The sequence below is a fragment of the Canis aureus genome, chromosome 13, assembly GCF_053574225.1.
Source record: "Canis aureus isolate CA01 chromosome 13, VMU_Caureus_v.1.0, whole genome shotgun sequence".
In the NCBI taxonomy this organism is placed as follows: Eukaryota; Metazoa; Chordata; class Mammalia; order Carnivora; family Canidae; genus Canis; species Canis aureus.
This window is the reverse complement of record NC_135623.1, coordinates 40,706,083-40,729,868: the sequence shown is the minus strand read 5'-3', so window position 1 is coordinate 40,729,868 and position 23,786 is coordinate 40,706,083. Positions and strand designations below refer to the sequence as shown.

General features: G+C 45.7%; 2 long non-coding RNA genes across 9 annotated transcripts in view; one reads left to right on the top strand and one right to left on the bottom strand.

Moving 5' to 3' along the window:
• Positions 1–18,342, bottom strand: part of LOC144282327 (uncharacterized) — a 34,530-nt gene extending 16,188 nt beyond the window's left edge. For 2 of the 8 annotated variants that reach the window (XR_013350741.1, XR_013350742.1), the window contains exons 1-7: positions 16,694–18,340; positions 15,478–15,762; positions 15,223–15,372; positions 10,576–10,864; positions 9,964–10,223; positions 9,299–9,368; positions 2,526–2,639 (exon numbers count right to left, since the gene is read on the bottom strand). This is a non-coding gene — a long non-coding RNA (uncharacterized LOC144282327). Of the gene's footprint in view, positions 1–340; positions 539–2,525; positions 2,640–2,734; positions 2,894–9,298; positions 9,369–9,963; positions 10,224–10,575; positions 10,865–15,222; positions 15,373–15,477; positions 15,763–16,693 lie in introns of all 8 variants that reach the window. The other 6 variants (XR_013350746.1, XR_013350744.1, XR_013350743.1 and 3 more) reach the window with 6 other exon arrangements.
• Positions 18,343–21,875: 3,533 nt separating this feature from the next.
• Positions 21,876–22,535, top strand: LOC144281637 (uncharacterized). The gene is made up of 3 exons (XR_013350070.1): positions 21,876–21,908; positions 22,028–22,084; positions 22,388–22,535. It is a non-coding gene; the product is annotated as an uncharacterized LOC144281637 (long non-coding RNA).
• Positions 22,536–23,786: the final 1,251 nt, after the last annotated feature.

Genomic DNA, 23,786 nt, shown 5'->3' with positions numbered 1-23,786 from the left:
TTTAGGAACATAAGCCGATGATAAAGGTAGAAAATACAAAAATTGCGGCAATTAGAAATTCCAGGAAAAAAAAAAGAGATGAACGTTATCATGGCGCATTACTCTTCCTCCAGAAAAATAATACGGTAAAGACTGTTTAATGATTTTCAGTTTTTAAAACCAGCAAAAGACAAAGCCTGTACAACAAAGACTGTAGATATTATGACTCTTGTTACTGTAAAGCCACAAATTCAGATGAGAAACTTAGGAAGTGGAGCGGGGGAGGTTACAGCAAGGAAAGGATGACTACATACTAAATAGTATCTTACAAAGCAAGGAGTATGGCACTCAGCATCCTTACCCCCATCTTCTAGCAATAGCATCTCAATTTTTTCTTTGGGTCATTTCTCCTCCCAACACATGGAGTCTTAGTGAGATTGTCAATCCACACGTCCTACACTCTTTAGCCAATGGGTAAGCATGTGGTCCAGTATAAGCCATTCAGACTTTGTCTTCCTGGTAAATTGAGAATCTCCGTCAATTCACATTGGGTAGTGCCCTAAAGAGACCATGCATTAATTCTCAGAACAACCTTAGATTCCCAGAACACTCCCTATTTGTGGCTTTTCTGAAGCCTGACTCTTCAGCTTCTTTGATTCTATGGGTATCTGTCCTCCCCACTAACACCCAATTCAATTTGTGCATAACTTAGCAAGAATTGGTTTCAACTGGTAAGACATAATAAGATAAATAGAAATTCAATGACAGTGTTTTAAATTACAAAAGCTGGAACTGAAAATAGTGATGTGAATATGTAAAGGGAGGGGGGATTAGAGGAGGGACCTAGTGAGCAGAACTTTCACCTCTTAACAAGAAGTCAGTGTAAAAAGTGTAAAGCTGACAAATCATGAAAGAACGATATAGCAAATTAGCAATAAGAACCATAATAAAACTAAATAAATGAGTAAAGCTTTAAAATTTAAAAAGAGAAATGGTCTCTGGACAAAGGGGACCAGGTAAGGAGAAGTAGGACAAGAGACTATTTCTTTTTGTTATAAACTTATCTTAATTTTTCCCTGTGTGTCTACATTAATTGATAACATTCTTAATGTTAAAGAGGTGAGTAACAAAGATTGTTGGTCTATCTATAATAAAGATGGTTCAGAATTTCAAAGCCTTCTTCTCAAAATAGAAGTCAGCCCCTGGAAGCTGTTCTGGAAAATGTCACATTATAGAACAGCTCTGTCTCAGATTCTGAAGGAGGGAGCAACACTGCCTCCATTGGTGGATCTCCATGGGACTCCTGGACTAGGCAGGGAGGAGCTGTTGCCACCTCAAATGCCCTCACGGGATCCCCACCTGTTGCCCACCTCAAGCATATCTGCCTTTTCTTGATATGCCCTTGCCAAGCTTAGAGTTGGTGATGTGAGAAACAAGGCCGAAGAAAAATTACTAAATTTCCTGACTACCTACAGCCCATTGATAAGTCCTTGAAACAGGCAGAGTGACCTTCCTTTAGACTCAACTGCCTCGATGTTCATACTTTGCTAAAGGCAAAAGGCAATCTTAGCCTGACCACCAGGATCCTGTAAGTCTACTTTAACATATAAAAATTCCTTTAGAAACTTCTTTATCTTTAAATCCCCCAAGATACGTATTGGCAATCATCCCCCAAGCACATGTCCCACCGATATACATCTGAAGGGTCTCATGACTCAAGTTTTATTAGATGGTAATAAATGACCTTTTCTCAACAATAACTAGCCCCCCTCAAGGTCCTAGAAACCTTGCTTCCAAAATTCCTTAGAGACTTATGCTATCCCTAACCCTCTCCCAACTTGAAAGTATATAATGGGCCCCTCCTCATGACCCTGGTGCAGCTTTCTGCCCACAGGTCTTGTCTCTGTGCTTTAACAAAATCACCTTTTTGCACCAAAGACATCTCAAGAATTCTTTCTTGGCCGTTGGCTTCGAACCCTAATGTCTTTCCTACATCAGGATTTGGCACAGAACTTGGATGCTTTGACTTGTTCTTTGCCAATCTCCTTACCCAATTTCACCCTGCTTTCCTAGAAAATCAGAACTAGTCTTATCTCCTCTACTCTCAGGTGATAATAAAAAATGACATCTCCATATCTCTGAGACCACATGATTTATTTTGAATGTGAGGCATAGCTTTCACTGTTCTTATGTCGCATTTTACTGATAATACAAGGTCAGACCCTGATAGTGACGGTGTGGAGATGGCACTTTTCCCAGCATTGAATCAGGGGAAATCAGAAACTTCAAGGTGTCTTTGTTTTTCTTTAGTAAATGAAACTCTGGAGGTGATTTAAGACACGCATGGAGATTGTTAGGCAGGATAGACTCAGTGGAAGTAGATGAGAGAGAGAGAGAGAATCCCACAAGTGCTCAGGCTAACCTCCCCAAAGAGGAGATTAGTGTTGTAATGCTAGCATTCAGCTTGATTGTCAACAATGACCTGAGTTATCACAGGAGGCAAAAAGTGGCCACATGCATCTTTTCCCATCTTCACATTCCCATACCTTTGGATGAGAGGGACCATCTTCCCTTTTCCACATCCCTCTGCAATGCCTGATCCTCGGTTCTGAAAGTGAGTGTTCAGAGGAGAGCAATGAAGAAATCTGAGGCTGGAAGATCTGAGGGAAGGAACGAGATCAGTTGGAAGTTTTCAGGCTGCAGACAGAGTGGAGTCAGGTGAAGAATTACATCTTAAAGGCAAGCTGCTCTGTACCTTCAGCACATCACTGAGTCATATCTGGGAATTCCCAGAGGTGTGTCTCATATATGTGCTCATGACCACTTCCCTCATCATCTATTTGGTTCTCTTGTTAAGATGTTTGCTTCTGTGGCTCAACTAGCAATTGTAAAATGGAAGCGATGATTCTGTTCCCTAAGAAAAATGGATGCAATCACTGCATGTCAGAGGGAATATGTTCTGTAAAACCGAAATACTATGGTCATTATCACTGCGTAGTGCCTTGGACAGTCCTAGGAAGTGCTGATATCAATAAATTGGCCTTATAAACTTTATCCAGCATATCATTTGGACAATCACTGGGAGAGTCCAATCCTAATCTTATAGACCAATAATGATCTATTGGCATAGTTACGTGTCGGTACTACTATTTTAATAAATTACAGTGAACTGTTACAGTGAATTTTTTAAAAAAGATTTTATTTATCCATTCATGAGAGACAGAGAGATTGAGAGAGACAGAGACAGAGACATAGGCAGAGGAAGAAGCAGGCTCCATGCAGGGAGCCGGATATGGGACTCGATCCTCACCCTGGGCCAATGGCGGGCGCTAAACCACTGAGCCACCCAGGCATCCCTGTTATAGTCAATTTAAACTCAGTTGAAATCCCAAACGACTACTGTTCAAATTCTAGCTCCAGTATTTAGCATCTCTGTGACCCTATAGGGACAGATCTAGATTTTATAGGGCTTAAAGACTATATAATCTGGGGAGCTCTTGAAGAAAAAGAATTACAAAAGCATGAATTCGAAATTAATACCAGGTCTTGTAAGAGGCTCATGTAAGTGAGAGGTCTGAGCTTAAACTTTATTAGCTTCATGGTTAGACCTGCCTCTAGGTAGACCTCGCCTCCAGGAAAAGTTACATGATCATTCTGAATCACCATATCATCACTTATAAAGTGAGGGTAATGATCATTACTTTGTAGAATCTCTCTCTATATATATGTATTTATGGTTCAAGGTAACTTGTATTGAGACTGAGCATTCTAGAACTCAAAAATTGGTCACTTGTTATGAATATTCAAATGTAGAGAGGCCATATATACTATAATGATTAGATTGAAACTTTTTCTTTTCCTGAATTCTGATTAATTGTGCATGTATGTTGACCAACCCAATAGACATAGGGACTATGTGATCGTCAGTCAATTAACCTAAACTCTCAGAAAGAACACCAAAGAATTGCAATGCAGCAGCAGTCATCAGATGAGATTTTGGCATGGACAGGAAAGTAGTCTGAGACATGAAGGCAGGTAGTATGAAATGCAGGTTTGAATGTTGACAAAGACTTCACCCCACATACCACATCACCCTTCTGGAAAAGTGTTTTAACATACAACCTCTGGGCACCTGGGTGGCTCAGTCAGTTAAGCATCTGCCTTTGGCTCAAGTCATGATCCCAGGGTCCTGGGATGGAGCCCTGCATGGAGCCTGCATTGGGCTCCTGCTCAGCAGGAAGGCTGCTTCTCTCTCTCCTGCTCTGACAAATAAATAAATAAAATCTTAAAAAATAATAATAATAAAACCCACACAACTTCATTTTAGCCTCATGGCAGCTCTGGAGAGCAGAGTAACAGTAATAAGCACCCTTCAAAGGGCCTCTTTTGGCCAGCTTAGACCACAGCCCACTTTACATAGCTGCCAGGAGTCAAGCTTACACCGTCATCATCACTCATTGAGTGTCTCCCAAGTGTCAGATGTTGTGCTAAGTACCTACATGTGTTTTCTCACGTAATCCTCTGTGTACCATTATGTTCACTTGACAATGAACCATCAGAGCTGATGTTTGGTATCTTGCCAAGAACTTGCAACTATTAAGTTATGATAGTTTTGAGCATTTTTATAAGTATGTAAATAGATTTGGACCCCATTTTGGAACCCATAGAAGGTTTGGAACCCATGGAGAAGTTACCTAAGGGCCCTGGGCTACATCTGGAACTGACTCTGTATCCTCTATTAGAGACTATAGAGGATTAACATGCATAACAGCATCAAGACTGCAGGTAGAGTCTATCGTCTCTGGGCTGTGTCCTATTTATCTCTGTCTTACTAATGTCTAGTGCAGTTGCTACCTAAATGCTGGAAGATGAAGACATGAATGAATATTTTTGTTGTGTGTGGCAAACAAGGGGCAGGGCCAGGAAACCTAGGTCTCTGGACTCCTAGCCAGAATCCTATTACTATTAACAGGCTGCTCCCTCTCTAAGCAGGTTTGGCTGCTGTAACAAAGAGACCCAAAATACAATGGCTTACACAACCTAGAAGTTTATATCCTTCTGATGTAAAAGTCCATGTAGTCATTTCAAGAGAGAAAGAGGTGAGGGAAAGCAAGCTACTTCCTTGTACCACCCAATCTGGAAGCTTCATATCACTTCCAGGCACATTTTACTTGCCAAACTAGTCATGTGGCCATATCTAGCCACATGGGATGCTGAGAAATGGAGTCCTTGTGCCCATCTAAAATTTTTACTACTCTCAAAAGCACGGGAATGATAGTCTTGGCCAGAGGGGCAAGCCACTATGTGCAGTGGGAAAAGCCCTAAGGTGTAGCGAGGTTTCCTTACCTGCAAAATCCAATAAGAATTACAATTACTCTGAGGCTCAGGGTTTTCAACTCTAAAGAAAACAGCAATGCTAATTCATTTAGTGAGCATGATCCGTGCTCTGGGAGCTACATCATATACTTTATATATGTGATTTAATTCAAACTTCCAAACAACCCTCTAAGGCCAGCATTCTTTTAGAGAGAAAGAAACGGAGCCTCAGAGAAGCTAGTAACTCACTCAAGGTGTCACAGTGAATGTGTGAATGATGCAATCAGAGCGAGGCTCCCCAACTTGGAAGTCCACGCACGGACCCCACCCCCGGCCTGCCCAACCCTAGAGCGGAGGTTGTCCCAGGGCAGTATCTGCCCTGCATGTTGTCACCAGCATGAAAGGTGACACGACAGAAGGAGCATGGAGCATGTGGTTGGTCCCCTCCTCTCCTCAAGGAGGCCAGTGTGCTGCACTGGGGCTTCAGGCTTCCTCGCCTGAGTTGAGTAAAGTAACCAGCTCCAGAATGGGGACTGTCCAGAAACAGTTCATAGTTGCTGGAGACAAGCTGCAGCCGAGAGGAGGAGGAATCCAGGTTTGAGGAAGAGAAGGGAAAAAGCAATAAACTGAAAAATCACAGCTCCACAGGCAATGGAATCTATTACTCAGAGATTAAAATGTCACAAGGAGTACACGTCAGCTCCAGACCTTGGAAAATGTTTTTTCCATCATAATTACTTCTCGCCACCAACACAGGACTATTTCCTTTCCTGGGGAGGAGATTGCCCAACTTGATGTCTTTCTAGCTTTCTGCAGACCTCAAAAGTTGCTGCTTATGTTTCTTCATAGTATTAGCAATGATCAACACCAACAGCCCCTTATTGTGCATCAGCTACCGACAGCTTAGGAAGACCTCAATGACCCTGTGAGATGGATACTATTCATTTCTCCTCCACCTTACAGATGAGGAAACTCAGGCTCAGAGATAGAGGTTAATGTGCCTAACCTCACACAGCTGGTCAGAGGAGAGTCAGCACTTGAGCCCAACTTGTCTGTTGAGATGTGTCATCTTAAACACTCTCGGAAACTTCCTCCTGACAGCCCTATTCTATTTGTGGGAAAGCAGGAAACAACACAAATCCGCCCAGAAAGAACCTGGCAAGTGATCCCTTTTTTCCCCCCCTTTCACATTCAGGCAAAATACAAGCCAAAAATCCAAGGCATGGAGAGTGGAGGAAGAAATGTCAAATCCAACCTCAGCAGGGATTAGTAAACGAAATTAAGATTCACATTCAATGGTAAATTTACTAGTTAACCTTTAAAAATGATGTTGTAGAAGGATATTCTTAAGTTGGTAAGGTCATAAATAGTTTGGACTGTGTGTTTTGCACTAAAAGAAGTTTCTGATCCTACACACACACACACACCCCACTAAAGTTCACACATGAAATCATCACAGGTCTTGGCCATAGATTATGTATAAACTTGTTCATCTGATATCCTTCCATCCGACTGCCACCAATGTCCCTATAGGAGTTCTCAAAGAGGTGATTCAAGATCAAGCTTTTTTGAACTCGAAGTTCTCAGGCTTGTGCTTAAAACCACCTGAAAAACAGGCTCAGTGACCATGGCCTCCCTCCCAACCAAACACGATACTGTTTCCTTTCTTTTTTCTTTTGAGGCAAACATACACTCATAGAAGAGCTGGAGAACAGTACAAAGAATGATCTTTTCCCTGAAGATTTGGTAGAAAACTGCCAATCTGAAGGCACATCGCCCCCAAAAACGTCAGCACGTGGTTCCTTCCATCAAGGACATTGTTCCACAGAACCTCAGTTCAACCATGCAAGTCAGGCAGTGAATGCTGCTGTTCCACCACAGTCTAATCCTCCGCCCCCATTCAAATAGTCCCAGTTGTCCCAATCATGTCCTTTATGGTGAAACCATTCAGCCCAGAACTGAGTTACAGTTGGTTGTGTCTTGTCTCCCCAGTCTGGAACCGCTTTAGTCCTTCCTTGGTTTTTCTTTCACGAGGCTTGCAATCTTCTGAAGATTTCAAGGCCGGTCATGTTGGAGGACGTCCCTCAGTCTGGGTCTGGCCTCATGCTCTGACTTTGTTAAATTAGCATTTGTTAAATGGAGCAGAGGATGGCAGATGGCAAGCCACAGGAGACATTGAAGTAGAGGTTCTTTATTCACGGGTCCCGGAGGAAGAACATGGCACACCTGGAGGTCAAGGCAGGGTGCAGACCCAGGGAGACAGAGCCTGCATCGCAGCCTCTGGGGTGAGGAGCTATGGGGCTCCCCAGCGAGGTCCCGATTGTTCAACCCAAATCAAGCTGGCGTGCAGATCCCAAGGGCCCAAACTCCTCAGGTCTTAGGTTTGGCGGGAAACCCACGCCATCAGGAAAGGCTGTTGGGATTTGTTGTTGCTTTGGGCAAATGTACTTTGACCACCACTGAGGATGTGTTTTCTTCCTGTGCATGCTAAAGAGTAGGCCCGGGAGATGTTGGGAAACGAGAAGAAAAAGGCATTAAAAGGGGGGAAAAAAACCCAACCACCTCAGGGCATTGACCCTCACACTTAGAAATCATGATCTCCTCTATCATCAGGGTGAGGATCCCGGGTGTGCATTATGATTCTGGCGTGGGAGAGCCGTGGGGCATGCAGCTTTCCTCTGGGGACGCTGGCACATTTCTGACAGGGCTGAAAAAGTTAGCCCCCCCCCTCCTCCTCCTCCAGCTCCCTTCATTCATCTCTCCAATTGCAATTAGCCAAGATCCCAGTGAGACCCAACTTTTGGAAGACTAGGAGCCCCCTGAGCTTTTTTTTTTTTTTTTTAAGATTTTATTTATTTATTCATGAGAGACACAGAGAGAGGCAGAGACACAGGCAGAGAGAGAAGCACGCTCCATGCAGGGAGCCCGATGTGGGACTCGATCCCAGGACTCCAGGATCACGCCCTGGGCCGAAGGCAGGCACTAAACCGCTGCGCCACCCAGGGATCCCAAGCTTTTTTTTTTAATGATGTTTTTATTGTGTAAAATATTCATGTGGTAAAATTTACCGTTCTAGCCATTTTTCAAGTGAATAGTTCAGTGGCGTGAAGTACGTTTGCACTGTTGGCAACGATCACCACTCCCAATCTCCAGAACTCTTTTCATCTTGCAAAACTGAAACTCTATACTCATTAAACAATAACTCCCCATTCTTCCTGCCCTGCCCCTGGCAGAACCATTTTTCTTCTGTCTCTATGAATTTGATTGCTCTAGATACCACATCTGAGTGGAGTCACAGAGTATTTGTCCTTTTATGACTGGCTTATTCCACTTAGCGCCATGTCCTCAAGGTTCATCTGTGTTGTAGGATATCTCAGAATGTCCTTCCTTCTTAAGGCTGAGTGTCTCCTAAGCTCTTAAAAGTTATGTAACTGTATTTGTCTGCTGGGGCTGCCGTAGTAAAATACCACAGACCGGGTGGCTTCAACAACAGATACTATTTTCTCTCAGTTCTGGCAGCTGGAATCCAAGATCAAGGTGTCGGCTGGTTTCCTCTGAGGCCTCTCTCCTCAGTTGGGACAGGGCCACTTTCTTGCTGTGTCCTCACATGGCCTTTCCCTGTGTGCATGCATCCCTGACCCAGATCTCCTCTTATCAGTCCACTCCTCAGATTGGATTAGAGTCCAACCCTAATTTTAATTGAAGCACCTCTCTGAAGGGCCTACCTACAAATGCAGTCACATTCTGAGGTTTGGGGGGTTAGGGCTTTAACATAGGAATTCTGGGGACACCTCAGCCTCGAGCAGTAACTTTCCTGAGATGCACATTCCTCAACTGAATGAAAGTCATCCCAGCCACCTTCTGGGCGCTGGTTCAGCCTATGCCCAGGAAGCCCTCGGCATAGCGCTGGAGCGCTGCGACTTCTCAGTGGGACCAGCTGGCATCATTGCTATGTTTTCCCAAGTCTTAGTATGGGTCCTTCCAGCACGCACTGGGTACTTACTTAATAACATGTGTTACTCCTTTCATCTTGGGTTAGATCGGGAATGGGGGGTAGACTCAGGATCATAGCACTGTGGGAAAGAGAAAAAATGGGGAGGTTGGCACAGACTTCACCTGCTAAGCAGCCCTGCTCCCGCTAACCTGGGGTTACAAAGCTGTCTTATGTTAATGATGAGTAGTCATAGCAGTTACAACTGGATTGAGTGGGTGCCAGGCATCGAACCAGGCACTCCATAGGTGTCTCTTAATCCTCAGGTAGCTACTATTATCATCCCCACTGCTCAGACAAGAAAACTGAGGCCCAGAGAGTTCAAGTAGCTTGCCTAGATTGCAAGTGCTAGAGGCAGCATTCAGGCTCAAAGGTTCTGCTGGGTGAATCCAAGAGCTTCCATTGAGAATGACCTCAAAATTACATATGTCTGTGAATAAGGATGATAAAAACACTTATAGAATAAGGGGGTTTGTTGAGAGGATAGGGTACTGGCTATTTTTCTTTCATTTAAAGGTTTTCCACTTCTTAAACTGTGTTGTGACATTTATTATTTTTAATTTGTCTTCAGAAAAGACTCTTCATGTTGGGGTGCTTCTCTCTCAAGGATTAAAAGAAAACCACACAGACTTCCTCCCCAGTGTTGTTGAATAAAGAATTGTCCTGTTTGTCCTCACCTGGGATTTTTAAGAGCAAGCAGCCACCTGGCTCCTCACAGTTGCATCTGTTTCTAGCAACATAGATTTTCAAAACATTGTTTTCTTTTAATTTTTTGTCTTCTCTTTCTCTTTCTTCTTCCTTTTTTTCTTCCTCTCTTTGTTTTTAAAGCAACTGGTATAAATAAGTTTGGATCAGCTTATCCTTGGGATATGTGTGTTGCAAGCTCTGGGTCCCTCAGGTTCCAACATGAAGATGGATATCTTGGATTTAAAGAGTTCTGGGAAGAATCACAGAGGGTTGGGTTGTTTCATTAGTTTTGTTTCTTATTGCTCTCAGGGCAGTAAGAAAACCTGAACCCCACCACACTCACCCTTCCAAACCAATTTCTAAGTTGTTCCTCTAAGAAACCAGTCAAGTCCCTATAAAGAATGGTAAGAAAATCCCTCCCTCCAAATATGTCTAATTTCCTGGGTTCCATTAAAACAACTATCTTTTTCATAAATAATTTCTGATGTCTTTGCCCTAAACCTTGGACAGATTTTGATCTGGAATAATCAAATTCATATGAGACATAGACTATTAGGAGCCATTAAGTATACTCAATGCTCTCCCCCACAACCCGATCTTACCCTTCAGCTTCACCCAGATCTCAGGGGCATCTCCAACTCACGCATCACATCAACACCAGACTGGCCATGAAACCGGTAACATAGCGCCTTCTGAGAAAGGTGGGTCTTCACGTTTTGCATTGGGTGACCACCGTGCCAGCCACAACCACGATGCTGGTCAAGGACATCTGATACGGGCTGGACCTCAAGAGACTGTGAGGTGACCTGGGCGGAGCACGCAGCCCCGCTGGAACAAGTTGAATGCAACACTCAGAGAGCATAAGCACAGACATAGGTGGGAAGAAGAAAACTGGAAGAGAGGGTAGCAGAAACAGAAGGTGCCTTGAGCAGGGAAGAATTGCTAAGTACAGAACAATGGCTTCTCCTCTTTGGAGGAGACCATACTCCAATAACCAGAGTTGCTAGGGTTTCCCCGAACGGTTTTCCAGTCCTTCATGAGGCCTGAATGTGTCACTGCTGAGATGGTTTTCTTGGCTAACTCACCACATATAAATGTGTCTCTATCAAAAAGCCCCATCTCCTGAGGTATCCTCAAGTGTATCACTGGTTTGTGGTTCTTTTGTTTTGGGTTTTTTGCAAGTGGTAAGAGCCCAACACTGTTGTTCAAAAATGAGTCCATAATCTTGTCTCCCAGATCTGTTCTTTCTCATGTATTGTCTCTGCCTACTTTTGATGTCACTGTTCCAGTTCTTAGGTTTCTCTCAATACCTTACAAGAGTCTGTTGGTCCCCTTGCCAGAGCCCAACAAATCTATCTCCACAAAGAGATAAATGTAGCTCTCCTACAGCTCCAAAATCTCAGGGTTAGCAAATAATCATCTCCCATAGCACTACTCTCCCTGCTTCACTCTTAGCAGACATCACTAATTGATCACCACACTCTTTCCTACTTACCTAAGCTAGGCTAAAAGCAATAGTAGCCCTATTCTTTGAAGGTTTGTTATACATACCAGCTCCTGGCCTAAACATTTTGCACACCAATTTAATTCTCATTAAAACAACAACAACAGGGCAGCCCAGGTAGCTCAGTGGTTTAGTGCAGCCTTCAGCCCAGAGCCTGATCCTGGAGTCCTGGGATTGAGTCCCATGTCGGGCTCCCTGCATGGAGCCTGCTTCTCCCTCTGCCTGTGTCTCTGCCTCTCTCTCTCTCTCTTTCTCTCTCTGTGTCTCACGAATAACTAAATAAAATCTTTAAAAACAACAACAACAACCCCTGTGAAAACATATGGTTGTTTTTACCATGTACAAGTAGAAAAGAGGCTGAGAGAGAAGGCAGAAATAGCCTGTCTTTTCCTTTCCCCCAGCCCGCCCGTCTTTATGGCCTCCCACTCACTGCCACTAGCTGCAGCCAGTTGGCAGAATGGCCAGAGAAATGTAGCTCGCGGGAGCGAGCTCCTTGTGCTACAGAGCAAAGTGCAGGACAGGGATTGGATCTGAGACCATACAGAATGACTGGCAAGAAGCCTCTCCTGATTCCACAGCAAAAGGGAATGTGTCCTGATTCTGAAAGCCCAAAGCATTGATACAGAAGTTTCCTTCTATACTTAACTTTTTTTTTTTATCATACAGTTACATATTTGCATTTGTGTAGAACACATGTTTGTTACTTTTTTCTCCTTTGGCAGGTAGGCTCTACAGGTCTACCAGGAAGACCTAAGTATGAATTAGTGTCATTCTTGTCATATTGCCTAGCCCTGTGCTCTTGCTCAATAAATATTTATTAAATGATGAATGATATTCAGGGCCTGTGCTTCTTCAGATTGAGATGTGTAGCAAGATGTCCAGGGGACCTCACACTTTGCTGGAGAGTCCATTTCACTGTATGGTAAGTAATTTTAAACATAATTTTTATATAAAAACAAAAAAAAATGAAGTCAAACAAAATTTTCATAATTTTTTAAAGATAAACTAAATTTATTAAAACATACTATGCTCTTCACATATTCATTTTGTTTGGTTCTTTGTTCTTTTTTTAACTGAGTTTTCTATATCCCAGGCACTGTTCTAGACAGACATGATTCCTGCTTTCAGGAATTTTACAGTATGGTGCAGGCATCAACAACATTCTATAGAGAACAGATTACAAATTTTTTAGGCTTTGTGGGCCAAACATTCCTTGTTGCATTACTCAGTGCTGGCCTGGTAATAGAAAAGTAGCCATAGGCAGTAGGGGCACAAATGAGTGCCCTGGTGTTGTGGCAAAACTAGATCATGAATGCAGGCAGCAGGCTGGATTTGGGCAGTGGGTAATGATTTGCTGACCCTGATCTGGGGAAAACAGACATTAAATAATATAAGATGTACACGGTAAGAGAATACTACAGTACAATGTGGTCTGTGGGCAAAGCTAGCATAAGTCTCTTGGTCTAAGAGTAGGCCAAGCTTCACGGGTGTACAACCTGTCCAGTGACACAGGACCTACTCAGAAGGGATGCTATGCTGGGTTTAAGGCTCTGTTGTCACAGTCTTGAAATTCCTGATAATTTTTATTTTTGAACTCATGAAGTTAGAAGGGCCCATGGAGCAAGTGTATACAAAGAGGCTCTGTGCCAGGAGCTAGTGTACACAGGGGCAGACTCAAGCCTACATAGGTGGCAGGGGGCAGTGCAAGTGGCTGGCCTGGCTGTCTGATGAGAGTGTGCACTCTGAGGGGCTGTCCAGAGCCCCGAGGGGTTCTGAGGGGTGGCCCTGCTGGGGACCTGGGCCCAGACTGGTTCATGGCAACAGCAACAGTAGCAGATGCGGTGGCAGCCGAAGGGTTGCCCTGAGGGGCCACACTGGGAGCCACCCCGGAAGACTGGCTTGCCTGTCTGTCCTCAGAGCCTGTCCCTGGAGCCCCTGCAAATATTAACTCTACTCTGACTACCAGGACAGGAACTGCTGGCAAATTATTACAGAGTAAATGTTTGCACAGACATTGCAATAAGGGACATTAGGGAGCTGGTCAAATTCTTCCAAGAATTTAGAATTTCTAGTTTTGAAAACTGTTGTGACATTGCAAACCAAATATCCCTGGGCTTAGATATGGAAATCAATTTTAAAGATTGTCCCAGTCAACAGAACAGACTTTTACCTTCATATAAAGTTTCAGATAAACCAACAATAACAAGGAAGACAATTTTAAAATTAATTTTCCTCGTATTTGAAGATACAGTGATAGAATGCATAAGGGGGCATTCTGAATTGTATAAAAATCATGAAGCTGCTGTTTGGTTTCTTGTATGACCTCCACAAGCTGCAGGTATTGTCAGAGGAAATAAAATATAAATTTGTATAGAAAAAATCATATCATTAACATGAGTTCAATAATATAAATACTCTGCAAAGAGTATTTATTATTTATAAATAATATAAATTTATATATTAAATTAGAACATAAAAATGATTTGCAGGAAGAGTTAATTCTTTTTAGAAAAACAGTTCCACAGGCATCATCACCTCCAGTTGTACTAAAACTTGTATTTCAAAATAATTTATGGAAAATGTATCCCAGTATTATCGTGGCCTATAAAATATGCTGCCCCTGTCACAGTCGCATCTGTAGATTTGATTTCAACTGCTGAAACTAAATTTATCAAAACATTTTTGTGACCTTGCATTTACCACTGGCCACTGACATTACTTCCCCTTGCGTGAGTTGAAAATGAAGTTGCTGAAAGTAACAATGTTTATGACCTAGTGAATGAATATGTAGGAAAGCAAACCAGAAAAAAAATCTGGATATCATATTAATCCATATTATTTATCATATTATAAAAAATTATGACATTAAAATAGGTTTTGGCCATTAAAAAATGTATATTGTTACTATCTATCATGGCTACCCTTGCTATATTTTATAAGTAACATAATATTTTAAAGGAAAAGCTTTATATTTTACTTCTCACCGTCCTTTCTTTCCTACTTTTCGAACGGGGAGCCTGTATTCATTCTGTGTTGGGCCTCACAAATTATGTGGTCGGCACTGTCCAGGCACCCACAAGAGCAAGAGGGAGCTTGTTGGACCAGACCAGAGTGTGGCCTTGTGCGGGCAGCAGCACTGTCACCTGGGATCCTGTTAGACATGCAGGTAGGCTCTTGAGCCCCAGCACTGAGACTCTGAGGACAGACCACAGCAATCCAGCTTTAATCCCCCTTGGTATCCTGACGCTCCCCTCCCCCCTCCCAGTTTGAGACCAACTGCTGTAGGGGACTGAGAGGAGTAAGGCAGGTGTGCTGGGAGGTGTGGGAGGAGGCAGAACCAAGTCCTGAAGGCAAGAAGAAGGCAATGAAGGTTTTAAAGCAGGAGGAAAAGTCAAGTCCTTACACAGGTCACAAGGCCCTCAGAGCTCTGGAGGGCCCACCCGTGTCCCCTTCCAGATCTTGTCTGCTACTGCTCCCTACCTCAGCCACACTGACATCCTCTGATGTGCCAGGCACTCTCCTGCCTCAAGGCCTTTGCACCAGTTACTTCCTCTTCCCAGAATACTTTTACTCCAGAGCTCTCTTGCATTCTTTAGATATCTGCTCAAATGTCACCTTCTCAGGAAGGCCCTCCCCAGACTTCCTGTTTGAAAGTACCCCCTCAATGTGCCAACACACCACACTCATACCCTGATACCTCTTCCCTGTTTTCTCTTTCCCCATTGCACAAACGGATGCCTATTACCTTGCTTTCTTATTTTTGGGGTTAATAATCCATCTTCCTCCATTTCCTACTGGACTGGTAGTTCTGAGAAGATGGTGGTTTTGTTCTGCTTCATTTACTGACATAACTGACATGCTTCCCAAGCCTAAAAGTGTTTGGCTTTTAGGAACACTAAAGAAATAAGAAAGGGAACACTCAATAAATATTTATTGAATGACAAAATAAAGAAATTTCAAAACATACAACTGTCATGAATGAGAAAAGTGTGCTCATGACCTGGCAAATAAAATTGCTAGCAGTTGTCCTTAACTTGGGGTCACGAGCTGGGTTTGGTCACTGAGGTAGAGGTAGCCGGGGCCCGTTACTCCTTTCCTTGTGGTGCCTGGGCCCGTGTGACTTCTCTGCCCAGTGGACTGGGAATACCAGAGACACGTGTCAAGCCAGACAGAGGCAGTTAATAGGAGTGCTTCCTCGGCTTCCTCCTGCTTATTTGGCTGTGACCAGGAAAGCCTCATGTGGCACCACAAAGCCAACACATGCAAGAAAGTATCCTTGGGCTTTCTGTAAGGGAGAAAGAAACCTCTGTTGTGGTAAAGCCCTTGAGGGCCTTACTTGTTACTGCAGCCTCGCCTTGCCTGCCTCGTCTTACCATGAGTCATTACCAACATACAGTTGATCGAGAGCAAACTCAGAAAAGAAAAAAAAAAAAAAAAAAAGACATCTTCTGAGTAATTGGATTATGAAGGTTCAGTATTTGGTGGCTGTAAGGTAGATCCCATGCCTCACTCATGAGTGTAAGTATGTGAAAACTTTGCTGGCGCCACATCCCAACCATAAGACACAGAAGCTGTGCAAAGAATCCATAACGGCCTACAGACAGGAGGTGGAATCTAGAAGTTTGGGCTACGCATTCTTCTGTCTGGGATTAGGTCTCAGCTCTCCCACGTTCCTTGACCAAGTTAATGAGCCCCTCTGGGCCTCAGTTTCCTCATAGGTAAATAAGGATAATAGCATTGGCTGCCTCACAGGATTGTTCAAGGGTTGGATGCAGTCAGGGATGTCAAGTACTGGTTTTAAGTGCTTGACACATACCAATGCCTTCAACCTTGACAGCAGCTCCGTAAGGTAGGTACCATTTTATCCCCATTTTAGAGACAATGAAACAGATGCACAGAGAGATTAATAACTTGTCCCAGGCCACACAGCTAGTAAGTAATGGAGCTGGGATGTGAACCCTCGCTCCGACGGTAGGGACAGTGATGAACCGTGAGCTGGAAGTCAGGCAGGCTTGAGGCAAACCTCAGCCCCAACACTCCCTAATCGACTGAATTTGAGACAACACCTGAACTTTTTGCAGTCATGATGTCTCTTAAATTAGGAACATAGTGATATATATAAAACCTACAATGGGGTGGGTCATTTGGGATAATGTATATAAAGCACCCCCCACTCCCACCCACCTGGCCCAGAGTACATACTCAGTAAATTTTACCTGTTGTTGAAAGGACAATGTCCCACAAGGACACAGCCTGAGCCTGTGTCTGGAATGAGTCATAGGAAGGTAGAACATTTGGTCAGTCTCACCTGCTCCCTCCCCATTGGAATTTATGGGAAGATCTATTCTCTTGTTCTGATGTCACACATCTAATAGTGCAGCCCAGGTAACCAGGGGCAGCCCCTTGTCAATTCCCCGGGGTTACATATGTGATGGGGAGCCCTGAGGGAGGGTCCACCTCCTTACCACCACCACCCCACCACAGCTTCTCCTGTGAAGCCTGGATCCCTCGTCCCCCTAGAAGCCTACCAAGGCTTCTTTTCTCTTCGGGTTAAGCCAACCTGACCTCCCATCTGTAGGTCAGAGAACGAGGGTATTAATGATTCAAAAAAGTCTGTTGTCCACATGTGTGCCCTGCTTCTCACCACTTGGACCCTGAGGCAAGAGAAGCTACTTACTGAAGGGTTTTATGAATCATCATCAAATGTCTCAAAATTATGGCAACTGGTTCCATTTTATTATTTCAATCACAATTATTTCCAAATCTACACCCCACTAAGGACAGCAATGTGGGTGCTGGTGTTGAGGTCTTGGGGTAGGCTACTTACTGCCTTAGGTTTGGTTTCAACCTGACCCCAGGGTAACACCGGCCCAGCTGCTGCCGCCCTCGCTTAGGGGGCCAGCATTCGCTTCTCTCTAGCGGCCGCCATTGGTTTTACTTGATAGAGCAAAGCAGCAAAATATCCAGAACAGTGGTTAGCCAAAGGAGCAACATTTCCCAGGGAAATGACGTAGTGTGGAACAATTGCAATCTATCAACCATTTCAGGCCCTTCAGAAACATTCCCGGTTTTCTCTCTCAACACTTCCTATTTCTGTTTCACTTAGATCTTTTTCTCCCTCCCACTGTATATCTCCCTTTTCCCCCTGACCTTTCTCTCTCCTTCCTTCTTCTTTACTACCCTCCTCCTTCCCTTCCTGGTCTCTCAACCAGTATGGTTTTTCACACATGCCGAATGTTCCCTGTTATTAACCTAAGTATGTCAATGTATCCCCCAAACAGAATGGTCACGTTTAATAAATAAAAATACATGATGCCCAGGTAAATCTGAATTTCAGATAAACAGCAAATAATATTTGGGGCATATTTACACCAAAAAAAAAAAAATTGTTGTCTTCCTGTAAGTTAAATTTAACTAGGCATCTGATATCCTGTCTGGCAGCCCTATCCCCAACTAGCTGAAGCCCGGTGTGATCCTAAAATAACATGTGTCCTGTGAGCCAGTGGTTCTTGGAAATAGAAAGATGTTCCCTACCTGCTCCATGATAAGCTTTTTAAGTCTCTTGTAATTGAAAGAAAAAAAAAAGTGAGTAACCAGTACTGTCTGGACACCCCAGGCAGCAGAGAGGTTCTGTCTGGTGCTCACATCTCGGAGCTGCTTTCCTCGCAGGGCAGCTGCCCTTCCTGGGCCACCCAAGGGTTGGGGAAGGCTGGAGCGCAGAGGGCAGGGGAGGGGGCGGACTTCAGCAGGAAGGTCTGGTCTCTGCAAGGGAAAAGGTCAGGTCTGCGGTGGGGGAGGAGGAGGAGGAGGCTGAGTTGCCAGGTTTTCCTTCCCATCTCCTAGATCTCCTATTGCCGCATCTTGAGGATGGCCGGGGCGCAGCGCCCGCTTCCCGCCGCTCCTTTGGCTCGGCGCGGGGTGAGGCTGCGCCCCCTCGCGGCCGCCTCCCCCGTCCCGGCCGCCTCCCGCCCGCGGCCGGCCGCCGTCCGGGCAGCAGGGCGGGCGTGCGAGGGCGTGCGAGGGCGTGCGAGGGCGTGCGAAGGGCGTGCAAAGGCCGCGGGGTCCCGCGGGCGGGCGACAGCGTGACCTCGGCCCCGGCTGCGCGCGCGGGCGGCCCGGGGCCCAGGGGCGGCGTCGGCCCCGCTGCGGGCCGGTCCCCGGCGCTCCGGGCCGGGCTTTCCGCGCCGCCGGCTGGAGGCCCGCCATCCTCCCCGAGTGAATTTCCAAGAAAGCAGTTGACGGGCTTGGCAGCGCCGTTCCTGGAAATGTTCAATCGGCCGTCCTCGGCGGGGCGGCCGGGTCGCGGGGCGCGCTCCGCGGCGTCTCCGGGCCGCGAGCCCCAGGCCCCGGGAGGGCGGGCGGGCGGGCGGGGGGGCCTCCGCGGAGCTGGGCCGGGGCTCCGGGCCGGGGCGCCGCCCGCGGGCTCGCTGCTCACTGGAGACCGACGCCGGTGACTCGAAGTCAGAAACCCCATCAGCCCGGCGGGCGCCCCGCGGGCCCGAGCAGCCGGCGGGGACACTCGCAGCCGCGGCGCCCCCAGGCCGCCGGCAGGGCCCGCGCTCGGCCGCGATGCCCGGCCCGGCTTCACCGGAGCCTTGTGTTCTAGCCCCTTTGGCAACATGCTTGGCCTCCATCCACCGGACGCCAGTAGCGCCTGACCCGTGGCCGCCTCCCCCCAGTTGTGACAACCCAAACTACCTGCGACCGGGTCACCCTGTGCGCACAGGAAAGGATATGCGGGCGCTCTGGGGTGATGCCAGTGAAGACAGAGACAGTCTCAGAATCTGGCCTCCAGCTGAGCTGTGTGATGCCTGGCCAGTCACAGAACCCTTGGGCCTCAGTTTCCTTGCCTCTAAAACGGGAAGAAAGAGAAGAGCAAATGCAGGGAGTGTGGAGAGGAGTCGAGTAATGCACCATCCCGCAGTCCGAGAGGTAGAAGGTGCCACGGAAAACAGCGTAGCAGCAGGATAGCTAATGCTTGAGCCCTTCCCTACCGCAAAGGGACTGGCTCCCTTCAAAAGGAGAAAAGAGTTGAATATTTATAAAATCCCCAAGACTCTTAAATTAAAACCAAGTGCTTTAGAAAGCTTTCCTCTTTATTTTTTTTTCCTTCTGAATTCAAATAAGATTAAGAATGCTATGGCTGCCTGAGGTTAATGAACGTAGATTTCTTTTTTTTTTTTAAAGATTTTATTTATTTATTCATGATAGTCACACAGAGAGAGAGAGACAGAGAGGCAGAGACACAGGCAGAGGGAGAAGCAGGCTCCATGCAGGGAGCCCGACGTGGGACTCGATCCCGGGTCTCCAGGATCGTGCCCTGGGCCAAAGGCAGGCGCCAAACCGCTGCGCCACCCAGGGATCCCGAACGTAGATTTCCTTTTGCCTTCTTTGAAGGAAGATTTCTACTGTTTGTTTTAATCAACACCCTAGCATTTACATCCTCCTGTGACAGAGTAGAGTAAGGAAGTGGGAGTGTGTGATGGGGTCCCCTTCTATTTTTTTTTTCACAAAATTAGTACCTTTCTCTTAGTAACTAGTGAAAAATTTGAGAAATGAGATGCTACAGCCCTATAGAAAGACACTGTTGCTTTAAATGAGCTTTACTGTTATATAATTCTCTGGCTGACTTCATCCCACCAGCTTTCAAGGAACTATAAAGAAATCTTTAAAAGCTAATATTTCTCCTGTTCGCACTGGCAGAAAAACACGAAGGAAAAGGGTAACCTGACCTTCCTCAAAGAGCCAAGTCCTTGAGGACAGGGCCACACATGTACCCCCCTACCCTCCCTCCCCGGCTCCCCCAGTCTTGGGGTCCTTGTCAAACTCCAGGGAGCCACAGCCCTTCCTTTGTGGCTGTGTACATTGGAAGACCCAAGGCCACATTTGCTTTCAGAGACAAGACAATGAGATTAATCAAAGAAAACAGAAACAGCTCCGTTTTCCATAATGGGGCCATCAAAAGGCTTTTCTAGGAAAAACCCTGATGAGGCTGTTCCTTCTATTTCCCTAAAAGCTAACAGTTGCAAGTAGGAGTAGCAGGCACAGGAGGAGGTACCCATGGAAGTTTATTCCCAAATAGTCCCTACCCAGAAAAAGACTTCATTATTCCATCTAGCTCAAAGCACTGGGTAACCACTGACATCAAGGGCCCTGTGCACGAAAGCAGGCCTTCTCTTTCTGGGGCCTTGCTGTCCCTGCAGCAAGGATGAAGGTACCCACTGGCTTCTACGGAATCACTCTGATCAGCCAGGATTCCCAGAAGGGAACTTGGGGAAGTGAGACTCTGAACCAAACTAATGGAGAAGGGTCAGAAAAGGTGGTCAGGTGGCACTGTTATAAAACCAACTGGCACATGCTGACCTCATTAAAACCAGACACAGTGCAGTTTGGGAACGAGGTAAAGACAGGGCTGGGGTGGGGGGGGGTGCGCAGAGGGAGGTATCACCTCTGGTGGAAAATTTAAGCGCAACGAACAACCCCAGCCATCACATAAATAATATAAATATCTTGATGCCCTATTTCAAAAAACTCAAAATTAATGCCCCCCCCCGCAAATCCATGATGAACAAAATATCAGAATTTAAGGACAGGGTTTGGTTTCAGAAATATAGTGTGTCTCCAGTAACCAGCACTTGACTTCAAGTGGTCTTGTGGCTTTAGAGGGTCTCAGCGCAGCAGGGTAACCAAAGGGACCCAGACTCAGAGTCAGGGACAGAACAGCAGCCACAGCTACATGGCCTTGAGCATGGCCCCAGCCTCTGAGGTCTGGTTCTGGCTTATAAAGTGGTCTTCATATTGGTCACACCTTCCTCACAGGGGTGGGCGTGGGGGTTAGGACTAAGTAAAACCTTGTTCACAAGCACATTTGATAGACCCTAACCTAAGGTGTTCTTGAAATGACAACAGAAAGTAGAGCAATGATACTGGTGATTGCAGTGGTGGGCAATGGGGAACATTTTGGGTGAGGAAAGGAGAGAAAATGATGGATTCACCATAAAGTAATCTGTACTTGTACACACACACACACACACACACACACACACACACACATATCCCTGCATTCTCACACCCCTACCCCAGGCTTCTCTCATTAAGAGAAAAGGAAAGGAAAGGAGAGAAATGGGAGAGGCAGGAAGACTATAACTCAAGATTGGAGGAGGCAAGAGAAGAGAATTGAGGGGGGTGGTAGAATATAGGAAAGGAAGGAGAAAGAAAAGGAAGAGAAGAAAGTGGGGACACTCAGGTCCTGTCCTGAGCTGAGAGCTCTCAGGGCAAGTCAGTTCCAGTTTCCCAGGAAACAACCATGGTAAGAATCAAGGGCAACAATGTATTTAAGATTTGTCTGTGGTGACACACATAGCTCTGATTCATTTGATTTACCTGCTGTGCACTATTCTAGAACATGCCTGTACATCCATTCTATCGAGGGTAGACATTTAAATTGTTTAAGGGGACTTTGATTCATATCGGTAATGTCTGATTTCTCAAGTTGGGTGGAAGGTACAAAGTTCAATCTCTTGGTCTCTTTTTCTCTGTTTCTGAAACAGTTGAACTCATCTAGAACTCCTACTGATTCCATCAAACTTCCAGGCCTTGTCCTTCAGGTAGGTCAAAGTCAGGTGGGATTTCCGAGAGTGGATGGAGGGTCCCTGCAGCTCCCCCGCCCCCCACAGAGGGGACAGTGTCCCTAGTGGCTCTGCCTGCCCCGAGCAAGCAGAGGTCCAGTTGCACTACCACATGGTTCACGGGCCTGTGGCTTCCCAGACTGACCCGGCTCCCTGAGATATTGTTCTGACCTAGAAGCCCCAAGGGCTGGGCTCCACAGGCAGTTCCAGACTCAGGGCTGGGATTTCATGGAAGCCTCAGAGGAGAGATGCTTCAGGGGAAATAGTTTTCTCCTTGAACAGCTGAACTCCTCTGAATGGAATCTCTGTACCTTTCATAATGGAACAAAGGGGAGGGCTGTTTGCAAGCTTGGGGAGGTGCAAGTCACAGTTGATCCCCTGGAAATCAGTCCATGAGTTTCCTTACTAAAGAATGGGAGAAAGAAGAAATGCCAAGAATCCAAAAGAATAAATCTTCTGGAAATAGTTCCTGTTTGCCTGTGGAATGTGTTGCTCCTCCCCTCCTCTTCTCCGGTAGCTTTGTTTCTTAGAGACTGTTTGCTTTGGCTACAATCAGAACCAGTCTGCATTCCCGAGAGTCCACCTGCTCCAAGCACTTGCCTCGGACAGACAGCCTGACACGGACAAACCCCTACACCACAGCTGGGCTGGGATTTAGGGTGGGGACTTAGGGTGAGGAGAGTGAGGTGCTAGCCTTGGGCACAAAGTTTGAGGGGACACCCAAAATCTCAGTAACTGGCATAAGTATATTTTAATGTAATAACTTTAAAAATTTAAAGTTAATGCAAAAAAAAATCCATGATAAACAAAACATCAATATTTCAAGTTAAGGTTGGGTCCGCATAAAAACTCCTCTGTGTGCAGTGCAACCAGGAAGAGCTGGGATCAGCCTTTCTTTTGTGAATCTTTGTACCACCATGGCAGGCCAGGGGAGAGAATGTTCCCGCCATACCCAGAAACATCCATCCACCCCACAGCCAGAGGACAGGGGCTAATCTGTACTAGCCGCCACAACCTACAACCCCCTGCCCACGGATCCACGCACAGCTATGGGCCTCTCTCGCCCCCCAGGCCACTCAGCCTCAGCCTCCTGCTGGAGGACAATAAGGCCTCATCTATCTGAGGCCTCGTACACACCTAATCACACATAGAACCCACCATGTACAGCGGCGTATTGACTAGTCACTCCAGTGGCCCCAAACTGACTGCTGGACAGCATCTTATTTAGCTCAGACCAATTTTTAAAAAATCAATTACTTGCCAACATTAAAAAAAGTTGGGAGAGTCTCACAAAAAAGCCCCACAAATTGCTAGCCTGTCTTTAAAAATCTAATTTCGTGGCACCTGGGTGGCCCAGTCGGTTAAGCTTTTGCCTTCAGCTCAGGGTTCCAGGATGGAGCCCCACCACAGGCTCCCTGCTCAGCAGGGAGACTGCTTCTGCATCTCTCTCTGTTCCCTCTCCCCCTGCTTGTGCTCTCACTCACTCTCTCTCAAATAAACGAATTAAAAATATTTTTTAAAAAATCCAAATTTCCAGCTCGTCTTGAAAAATCCAAATGTTTGACAACTAACAATAACAATAATACCTGTTTGTTGAGAATATGCTAAATGCTGAGCACAGTACTCAGGGCTTGAGATGTTTTTTCTGTTTCAACCCTCACAGCCATTCTATACTTACTAT